Source organism: Arachis hypogaea, chromosome 12 (genome assembly GCF_003086295.3).
Source record: "Arachis hypogaea cultivar Tifrunner chromosome 12, arahy.Tifrunner.gnm2.J5K5, whole genome shotgun sequence".
Taxonomy (NCBI): Eukaryota; Viridiplantae; Streptophyta; class Magnoliopsida; order Fabales; family Fabaceae; genus Arachis; species Arachis hypogaea.
This window is the reverse complement of record NC_092047.1, coordinates 107,978,404-107,987,696: the sequence shown is the minus strand read 5'-3', so window position 1 is coordinate 107,987,696 and position 9,293 is coordinate 107,978,404. Positions and strand designations below refer to the sequence as shown.

At 34.3% G+C, this 9,293-nt stretch overlaps 1 long non-coding RNA gene across 1 annotated transcript; it reads right to left on the bottom strand.

The window, feature by feature from the left end:
• Positions 1-563: 563 nt before the first annotated feature.
• Positions 564-3,854, bottom strand: LOC112728139 (uncharacterized). Its single transcript, XR_003166138.3, has 4 exons — positions 3,734-3,854; positions 3,495-3,607; positions 1,081-1,918; positions 564-817 (listed from the first exon to the last, which is right to left on the bottom strand). It is a non-coding gene; the product is annotated as an uncharacterized lncRNA (long non-coding RNA).
• Positions 3,855-9,293: the final 5,439 nt, after the last annotated feature.

The following is a 9,293-nucleotide window of genomic DNA, read 5'->3' as shown; positions in this document are numbered from 1 at the left end:
GAATTATGGCGGTTAGAACCGCCATTATGGCCAAAACTGGCGCCTCCAAGAAACGCCATTATTCTGGGCGCCATTCTGGTTATTACGGCGGTTTTCAGAAAACTGCCGTAATAACCTGTAGATAATACGGCAGTTTTTTGAGGGTTAATATTTCCGGATAAAATGACGGTTTTTTATATGTTTAAAATGGCGGCTGTAACCGCCGTTTTTACCAGGATGTTGTGACATCACTTCTGTTTAAAACGGCGGTTGGAAACCGCCGTTTTTACCATTATAACCGCCATTTTTACCAAGTTATAATGGCATCTTTTGTGTTAAAATGGTAGTTTCTAGCCGCCATTTTTACCAGGTTATAATGGCATCTTTTGTGTTTAAAATGACATTTTTTAACCGCCATTTCTACCAGCGTATAATGGCATCGTTTTCATTTAAAATGGAGTTTCTAACCGCCATTTGTACCTAATTATGATGATAATTTTATGTTTTTAAAATAAGATTGAAACTACCAATTTAAAGTGATATTTTCAAAACTTACTTAAAAATCTCGTAATAACCAGAAGGCATAATCATAAATCAAATATCATAAGATGATTTTTAATTCATACATAATCCAAAAGTCATAATCCAAGTCATAATTGAAATGTCATAATCCAAAAATAAAGTATCAAAGTAACATTTTTTAATAATACGTCTTAACATATAATTCTTAATATACGTCTTAACATATTAAGCATGGTCATGCTTCCTTGTTGCTTGCTCCAGAAGACCTACTTCCTAACTCTTTTGGTGATGGAATCTCACTCTCCTGATCCAATCCCTATAACAAAAATATAATTATTATGAGCACAAGAAATGTAAGAAAAGGGCATATATTGATATACATTTTAAGTCTGATTTAATTTATAAGAAAAGGCATATATAAAAGAACACATATTTGTCAAACTTTAGAGACTAAAAAAATATAGTATAAAGTAAAATTAAATCTTTTTTTTCAGTAACAGCACTCAGCACAACTTTAAAAACCTTTTTTGTACACATGACAACTTGAATAGTAAAAAAACAAGAAAGTTTTGTTCCAACTTATTGATTTCTGGTTTAATTTTGATCCTTTAGATTTTCTCCATGCAGGGCACAGAAAAAAGGGATTCTTCATTGATGCCAAATTCAAATGACAAATTCTTCATTTTTGAATTTCCCATGCAAGAGATTAAGCCCAGTCTTGGATTTTCTTTGGTTGATGGGCTTGGAAGTAATGGTGGGCAAGTAGAGAATAATGATAATCATAATAATGGGAGGCTTCTGTTCCCTTTTGGAGAAATCAAGCATCACCATCATCATCATCAGTTGAAAGAATACTAGTCTTCCATTTAAACTCTTCACTAATCACCAATATTAAATGATGATTTGGGCTCAATTGGACCACAACAATCATAAATGAACCATCCTTGCCCATAATTATAATTAAGGAGTGTTGGGTTCAAAATTTGGATTAGGTTCTCAGAGTGGGGCCCCCTCCTTCTTCTCTGCCAGATCTCCTCATCCCCGTTCTTTCTCTTTCTCTCTCTCATGGATTCAGTTTCAGCTTCTCTGCAATAAATAATATTTGCTTCCATACGGTGTCGTCTCGTCGTTCTGACCTAAACCTCTCAGATTAGCAACTACACTGTCTTTGCAGCTGAAATTTAGACCAACCAAACATGTGCCGCCATTATCAATTTTATTAATCTGAGCAATCCGAAAATAATTTGGCTCAGACACCAATAGTAAGCTATAAGAGTTCAGTGAGAGAAGATGACACTGAAAGAGGGGGAAAAATAAAAATGAAAAAAATCAAAGCCTAATTGTTTCTTTCTTGTTTTAGCACTCAAGTCTCAACTAATGAATGATCATGTCTTGGAGGCTCTTCAACCATGACTTTCTGCAACACAAACCATACTTGATTGAAATTGAAGACACAGTAGTGTGGAGCAAATAGAAAAAAATTTACATTTTCAATAGAACTAAGAGGATAAAAAGAATTCAACTTGTAACAAATCAGCCGGTTCAAAAAAGTTAAATGTTACATAAACACATCCAAATCAAGAACTGGTTGAACTGTAATACTAAAAATTAGTAATCCACAGCATGATGGGACCTGGGTGGGCTACACAGCTTAAAACATAAAATTGAAGCTGCAATTATACTACTGGTAGGTACATGAAAAATTTAATTTGGACATTGACACAAATAAACAAATAAGTTCCAGCAACACAGCAACCCATCAGTATATGCAACAATAAATTAGGATGACATTGATGTTCCAGCATATATTTAAACAGCTCTACTAATATTTAGAGGCAAGGAAAGTCCAGAAACAATATGACAGGCACAATCAAGGAGCAGGAAATGACCATCAGAAATTATAATTTCATCAATTTTGGCCATAACCCAATTAAAAATCACAATGGTAACACATGATTAATCCAAAGAATTTAACCCGACAAATTGACCCAAAACATAAAGGAGTTGAAGTTTAAAACCAACACAACAATGAGAAATCTGCACAATACTCCACAATATCCCAAGAGAAATCACAATGAAACAAAAGAACATGACAATAATCAGGCACACGAAGTACGAACCACTTAAATCAACCAGGAATAAACTTAGCACATAAACTATCCATCATCAGAAAAATAAGGAAAAAAACTTAAGAAGCATATTTACCAAATATCATAACCCTGACCAATAAGTTGCTCAGAAATTCTCCAAGCAGAATGCCAGGAACAAAGTATAGGAGCAGAGAAAACCAAAAAACAAATAAAGAAAAACTCCAGCCCCAACATCATTCTAGAAGAAGAGTTAATGATCTATTTTTTCAGGATAATCTCAAGCAATAAGAACGCAATTAAACTCCATGAACAGAATGCCACAGGCACAAGCACAATCAAACGGCCAGAAATCAATGAATACAGCAAAAGACAGAGGAGAAGAAAAGAAAGGAAGGAAGGATTTTGAATCAACCAAAACAGTGTGATTCTCTCAATGATGCAGTTTCCAAGATGAGAATCTCTTAGATGATTTTGAATAAAAGGCACTTATGTACAGTAAAGAAAAGTGTGGTTACACTAAATCATGATTATAAATGCAGATAGAGCAACCAAAGTGGTTTTACAACAATTTAATAGGGTAATAACTTACAACTAATAACATGTACTATAATCAAAATCCAAAGAAAAGAAGGCAAGGAATCAGCTCATGTGATTAAAGTGACTCAATTCTTTACTAACCGCGGAAATAATTAACTAAAGTGATAGATATTATGAACAGAATCACAGAACAGAGCCCTACTTCACTAAGCTTATTCAGTCTGAACTCATTCATCAATTCACTATATTAAGAAATAGCAGAATGAATTAACTAGCAAAATCCAAAACAATAATAAGAGTGGCAGCAATTGAACCATTGACACATGCATCGAAGTAAATACATAAGGAAAGAGAAAGTGAAGTTACCGTCAATCCAAAATCTGATATCGTCGACTAGTTGAACACAAGACCCGATCGGCGTCAATCACCCCCCACACCAACGTCAATGGAATACTTCAACACAAGCTCCAATCACGGAGCTGCAGAGAAACAAAATCCCCCAAAAATGAAGAAATCAGTAACTGGCGGAGAGGGAGAGGTACCTAGAGAACTTGAGAGGGAGCTGCAGAGAAATAAATCAGTAACTGGCGGAGAGGGAGAAGTACCTAGAGAAATCGTAACCGGTGGAGAGAGGAGAAGCCGAGAGGGAAGAACGGCGTTGTCGGAGATCGAGAGCAAAGGGAGAGAGAAGAGAGATCGAGAGCACCGTTATACTATGTTTCGTTTAAGGCTAGGGTTGCAATTCTTTTGTTTTATATATGTGTGAAAACGGTGGTTCAAAACCGCCATGATCACCCAGAACCGCCAGCAAACACAAAGTTAATTATGGTAGCAACCAAAAATGCCATAATAACCGGGTATTACGGCGGTTCTTTAAAACCGCCGTAATGTCAATGCCATTTTAAACTCTTTTTTTTTGTAGTGACCGCTGATGCATACGGTACTTGAGACATTTTTATCCTCTCTGTTTCACTACTAGGACACATACTTAAAGATAATTTAAAATTCATAGGAAGTGGGTTTGAAATTGGATTACATTCTTACAAGTTAAAGCGTTGCAAGATCTTCTTTAAATAATTCTATTATGATAGCCAAATCTTCCTCGTGTCCTTTCTGTCTCAGTAGATTTGCATCCCTAAAATCTTGTTTGCTAGTCCCAAGTCTTTCATATCGAACTCCCTAGCCAATTGTGCTTTCAATTCTTGAATTTAATCTTTATTGGAACCTACCATCAACATGTCATCTACATACAACAACAGAATGATAAAATCATTATCACCACACCTCTTGTAGTAGGTACAATGATCTGAACTAAGTCGATTATAACCAATACTAATAATAAAAGTATCAAATCTATTGTACCAACACCTTGGTGCCTGCTTTAGACCGTACAGAGATTTAGTTAACTTACAAACCAAGTTTTCTTTTCCTTTTTCTTTAAAACCTTCTAGTTGGAGCATATATATCTCTTCTTCAAGTTCTCTATGAAGAAAATCGGTCTTTACATCTAATTGCTCTAAATGTAAATCAAATGTAACACACATAGCTAAAACTATTATGATAGTAGTTAGTCTCACCGTTAGAAAAAATATTTTGTTGAAGTCAACACCTTCTTTCTGAGCATATCCTTTAACAACCACCAATCTTGCACGATATCGTTCTATTTTATCATTATTATCTCGCTTGATCTTGTAAACTCATTTGTTACCAATGGCTTTTCGACCTACTAGAAGTGCAACAAGTTTTCAAGTATGGTTCCTATGTAATGCTTCAATTTTTTTTTTTTTTGCATTGTTATCATCCACATAGAAGCATATAGATTGCACATAGCCTCCATAAAAGTTATTGGCTCTACATCTTCTGTCAGAAGACAATATGCATCATAACTTGTCAAAACATAATTTGAGTACCATGATAGTATTTTTCTTTGTCAAGTGGATCGACAAACTTTTATGTCATTGGCTTCTTCTTCTTGTTCTTCGTGCTCTAGTTCTACTTCAAAAAGATCACCTTTTCTGCATTTTTATCTATTTGAATAGTGGTTATTTCTTTAATAGTGCTGTTATTTTCTTGTTTTCTTTGGAATTTATCTTCTGCAAATATTACATCTCTACTAATAACTACCTTGCAGGCAGTGGGATCCACATGCGATATCCCTTAACTCCGTCAGCATAACCCAAGAATATATATTTTCTAGACTTTAGGTACAACTTTGTTCTTTCTTGAAAATTGTACATCACATACACAAGACAACCAAATATATGTAAAGAAAAATAATTAGGTGATTTACCTTGCCACATCTCCATTGGTGTCTTCAATTCAATTGTAGTTGATGGTGACTAATTTTTCACATAACAGGCAGTTTTAACAACTTCTGTCCAAAAAGACTTGGCTAAACATGCAATTTGCAACATAACTCGTGCTTTTTCTAGGAGAGTCTTATTCATTCGCTCTGCTACACCATTTTACTGAGGCATATATGCAACTGTGAATTACAGTTGAATACCTGCTTGCTTGCAAAATGTTAGAAAGTCTCCATCGATATATTCTCCTCCATTAATTATCTGTCCTTAAACACTTGATCTTCTTTCCAGATTCAAGTTCCAACTTTATTTTGAACTCTTTAAACGTCGCAAACACGTCTAACTTTTTTTTATCGGTTACATTCATAGCCTCTTAGAGCAATCATCAATAAATATACAAGATACCTTTATCCTCCTAGGGACATCTCCAGCGATTCCCACATATTAGAATGAATCAACTCCAATATGCGCTTGTTTCAAGCAATTGATCTACCAAACATCAATCTATGTTGCTTGCTTGTAATGCAGTGCTTACAAAATGGTAAGTTTATCGATTTGATCCCGGAAATAAGATTATTCTCCACAAGAATTTTCAAGCCTCGCTCTGACATGTGGCCCAATTTGTGATGCCATATCATCGTCATTTCTTCTTAGCTTGCTGAAGCAACTAATGCCTCTGCCTCTTGAAAAGTATCTCCCATAAGCATGTATAGATTTACGACAATTTTTTCTGATTTATTACGATAAGAGAATCTTTAACAACTTTCAATATCACACCTTCAATATGGGTCTTGCAACCAAGTTCATCCGGTTGTCCAATTGACAACAAATTCTTCTTCAAGACTTTCACATGTCTTACCCTCGAAGTGAATAAATAAAATTATCAAATATTTTTATTTTGGCACTACCTATTCTAATAATTTCTAAGGCATGATCGTTTTTCATAAACACAGATCCTTCTAAGACAGGTTCATATGTACAAAATCAATCACGATGAGGAGTCATGTACCAAGTTGCTCCTGAATCAACATTCCAGACATTAGTGAGTTGTTTGCTGTCTTTAGAACCAATTATTGCTTCGCTATACAGAATTTCTCCATCATCAGAGGTACTCATAATACATCTTTGAGAACTTGATTCTTTTGGAACCTTCTCTATACTCTTCTTATTCTGACAATTTTTATTGAAGTATCTTCTCTTGCCACAATTGTAACATTTAACTTGCTTCTTTCCTTGTGACTTTAGTCTACTTTGACTTCCACTGGAACTACGCTTCATTGATCTCTCTCTCATCATCAACAATGCATTTGTTTGCTTTGATCTCTCTAACCTATCTTTCTTATTCTTGTACCTAGATTCTTCTTCAAGAATTGTAGCAGCCATATCATCAAAGAAAAGATAGTCTGTCAAAATATTATTGGTTAAGTTAATGATGAGCTAATCATATGAATCTGGTAGACTTTGAAGTTGAAGTTCTGCACATTCATTTTCTAGTATGTTGTAATCCAACGATGAGAGTTGAAAAAATAGCGTATTTAGATTATTGATGTGATCTATTACCGATGCAAATTCAGTTATTCGAAGAGTATAAAGTCTTCTCTTTAAGAATATCTTGTTGTGAAGTGACTTAACTTCATATAATTTAGCGAGAGCATCCCAAATTTTCATTGTTGTCATTTTCTCTACTATACTTGACAAGATTGAATCACCGAATACCAAGTGTAAGTTTGCAACAACTTTGTCATCCATCTCCTTCCATTTTATCTATAATTCCAGTGGATCTACCTTCAATTGCTGTCACACAATTGTCTTTCCTCATAATTTCTTTTATAATCAATTTTCATAAGAAAAAATTATTTCCATAGAATTTTGAAATCTCATAGTTTGCTGTCATATTTTTTAGATGGTAACTCGCAGTGAAAAAAAATTTTAATCAACAGTCTTTGGCTCTAATACCACTATTAGGTACCATACAAATTAAATGACGCAGCAAAATATAAAGATAAAAAAATTAAAAATTGTATAAAATAATTTTTTTTTTTAGAATTATAACTTCTCTCTATCACAAGGATATTACAATAACACTTTTTCTTAATAAAAGGAGAATACACCTCTCTATGAATATAGGAGAAAATCTCTCAAAGAAAGAAAAATTTTCTATATAACTTAATGCTACTATTATTTTTGTTTGATGAATTGATTGAAATGAATTAAAAAAAAATTCAATTTATAAGTAAGTTTTTTCAATATAAATCATCCATTAATTAGAAGAATATAGTCTTCTCTTTTTTAACAATTAAAATTCTATAATTATAAAGTAAGATTATTTATTATTTTTTATTTTATTTAACTATTTTATTTATTTTTAAATTAGTTTTACTAATTTTCGCAAACGAGACCTCACAAAATTTTTAAGGACCCGGAAACTTGTCCCCACAAATAAATAGAACAGAGACGGCCAAGGATATAAGTACACACCATACAGAAATCTATTAAATTTCCGTGAAAATGGATTTACTACAAGAGTAATATTAGAGGACTAATCTTTTTAGTCAATATTAGTTTATTTATTTTAAATTTTAAATCATAAATAATAAATTTTTAATCTTAAATCTTAAATTATAAACATAAATTATAAAATTGATTAACTAAAAATTAATTTTCTATACTTTCTCTTATTATAATATCCTCGTTTATGTTAGTATTTTATTTTAAAAACTATTTTTATGTTATTTTTTTTAATGTGTTAGATATTTAATGTATATGTTAGATTTCTTGCCATTAAAATTACTAAATTTAATGAAATATAAAGTTTTACATCATTTGAAGAGGAAAAAGAAAGATACCATATAAAAATATGTAGCTGAAGGGATTATGAAAATGTTTGGTTCTGCAGCATGAAATATAGAGAAAGCACCAAAAAAAGCAGAACAAATAGAGAAAAGAGAATAGAATTATTGAAGATTTATTAGCAATAGAATGAATATAACACACTTTCTAATTAATTAGTTTTAGAATTAAAGACTCAACAATCAATAATTATACAGGAAAATAGAAACTTAACTATTCTTAACTTTCTTATTTTTTAAAAATTTTGACCAAATCTAACTTCACTTATCTCTACAAATACCGCCTGAATGACGTGTTTTAATCATGGTTCTGAAAATCGAACCGGACCGGTCGGTTCAACCGGATTAACCGGGAACCGGTCATCTAGCCGGTCCGGGTAAGGTCAGAAACCGTCTGGCAAAAAACCGGTGAAAAAACCGGTCGAATCAGCAGTTAACCGGTGAACCGAAAGAACCGTCCGGTTTTTTAGCGGTTTTTGGTTAAGAAAGAAAATGTGCTAACGGCGTCGTTTTTCCTTAAAAAAAAAAAAAAAAGAGAAAAGAAAGGCTAAACGCCTAATTGCCTAAACGAAGCCCTAATCCTTTCAGCAGAAATCACCCACAACTCCACAAGCCAGAAGAGGGATCTGGGATCAGCAGTTCAGCACCGCCATCGCCACCGCATCCCGCAGCGACAGCAGCGACGGCGTTGAGAGCCGCAACCACCACCGCGTCCTATTTCGTCGCCGAGCTCTCCCTTCTCTCTCTCTGTCGCGCTCTTTGTATCTCTGTCGCTGCTTCGCTGCTCCTCGCCGTGGGTCGTCGTCGCCGCTTCGCTGCTCCTCGCCGTGGGTCGTCGTCGCCGCTTCTCTGCTCCTCGTCGTGGGTCGTCGTCGCCGCTTCCCTCCTTGCCGTGCGTCGTTTCTGCTTCTCACCTCCTCGTCGTTTTTGGCTGTGGCCCCTTCTAGTCTCTCCGCACCGTGTCTCACCGCCGTTGCTTCTCTGTTTCACGTTACCAAAATTTCCAATTTGAA